Raw genomic sequence first — 2,107 nt, forward strand, 5'->3', positions numbered from 1 at the left:
GTAAGAATAGCAAATGAAATCATTCCCTGTGCCTCATTTTTACTTATCTGAGACTGGATCTTACTAGAAATGGAAGTAAATAAGACAGGACTTAAGAATTTTAGTTTGATTAGTTGAGTGAAATGATCAAGGTGTACTAGCACTGGTTATCAATGATGGTTAGGCCTGTGTGTGTTGTGTGTGTGTGTGCATGTTAAATGCAAAATATGGACACATGAACTTCTAATGAGAGGTATCATTTCGGGTTTCATATGCAAATTTTAAAAAATTTTTCTTCAATTAAACTTCTTTGAGCAAGAAGTGGCATGCCATCTAAATTCTTGCATGTCATCAAGAAAGAAAAAGCATTGTCTATCCCTTTATTTCCCTATAATTAATATACATAAAATTAATGATTAATTACTATCATTATGTAGATTATTCTTGGGTGGCAAAGTCTTAATTCTCTATCCAAATCCTTTGGAAACACAAATTATTATTCTTCCTGGCCTAAGCATCTGGAAAATATTAATGAACATTGTAATGCTGTATCTGAAACTTCACTTTGCTAACATTAGCTTAAACACTGTGATCACTGTTATTTTTCTGTAGAGATAATTATTACTTTTTTTTCCTATTCAGACCTGGTAAAATTCAGAGGACAGTAATGAGAAACCATACCAGAGTGACAGTGTTTATACCAGCAGGTTTGACTGATAACCCAGAATTGAAAGTTGTGTTGTTTATCTTTCTGCTTCTCACCTACGTGCTAAGCATCACTGGCAATCTGATCATCATCACACTCACCCTGATGGATATTCACCTTAAAACTCCCATGTATTTTTTCCTTAGGAATTTTTCCTTCTTAGAAATTTCCTATACTACTACATGCATCCCTAAATTGCTAGTTACTATGGCAACTGGGGACAAAAGCATTTCTTATAACAGTTGTGTCACTCAAGTGTTTTTTGCCTTCCTACTTGGAGCATCAGAATTTTACTTGCTGGCAGCCATGTCCTATGACCGCTATGTGGCCATCTGTAAGCCCCTGCATTACACCACCATCATGAGCAGCAAAATCTGCCTGCAGCTTGTGCTTGGGTGCTGGGTTCTTGGTTTTCTCATCATCTTTCCACCACTCCTCTTAGGACTAAATCTTGACTTCTGTGCCTCCAACGTCGTTGATCATTTCTACTGTGACACTATCCCGCTCCTGCAGATTTCCTGCACAGACACGCAGCTCCTGGAGAGGATGGGATTCATCTCAGCGCTGGTGACACTCTTAGTCACATTGGTAATGGTGATAATATCATATACTTATATTGCCCTGACAATTCTAAAAATCCCTTCAACTAGTCAGAGGAAAAAGGCTTTTTCCACGTGTTCTTCTCACATGATTGTGATATCCCTTTCTTATGGCAGCTGCCATCTTCATGTATGTTAAGCCATCAGTCAAACAAAGGGTATCTTTTTCAAAGGGAATTTCGGTGCTCAATACCTCTGTTGCTCCACTTTTGAACCCTTTCATCTACACCTTAAGAAACCAGCAAGTGAAAAAAACCTTCATGTATGTGATGTACAGGATTATCTCTTTCTCAAGGAAATGAGCATTCAATTGTATTATATAAAGGACATGAAGAAAGGAGTCTCAAATAATGTCACTGAATGCAGTAGGAGCTTCAATGACATAATTCTCCCTTTTTTCCTTTCTATTGCTTTAATATTTATCTTTACATCTTTTCAAACTTTAGTTTTTTTTGTTGTTGTTGTTTTAGAAAAGCTAATTTTCTTTCACTTCTTTGTGATAGGTAGTTTTTATTTATTTATTTTTTGGTTTTTTTTTTTTTTTTTTTTTGAGACGGAGTTTCGCTCTTGTTACCCAGGCTGGAGTGCAATGGCGCGGTCTCGGCTCACCGCAACCTCTGCCTCCTGGGTTCAGGCAATTCTCCTGCCTCAGCCTCCTGAGTAGCTGGATTACAACCATGCGCCACCATGCCCAGCTAATTTTTTGTATTTTTAGTAGAGACGGGGTTTCACCATGTTGACCAGGATGGTCTCGATCTCTTGACCTTGTGATCCACCCACCTCAGCCTCCCAAGGTGCTGGGATTACAGGCTTGAGCCACCAC

The 2,107-nt window shown here is 38.4% G+C and overlaps 1 pseudogene; it reads left to right on the forward strand.

Annotated features, from left to right (window-relative positions):
• Positions 1-646: 646 nt before the first annotated feature.
• Positions 647-1,586, forward strand: LOC101050924 (olfactory receptor 6C74-like; annotated as a pseudogene).
• Positions 1,587-2,107: the final 521 nt, after the last annotated feature.

Source organism: Saimiri boliviensis, chromosome 7 (assembly GCF_048565385.1).
Source record: "Saimiri boliviensis isolate mSaiBol1 chromosome 7, mSaiBol1.pri, whole genome shotgun sequence".
In the NCBI taxonomy this organism is placed as follows: Eukaryota; Metazoa; Chordata; class Mammalia; order Primates; family Cebidae; genus Saimiri; species Saimiri boliviensis.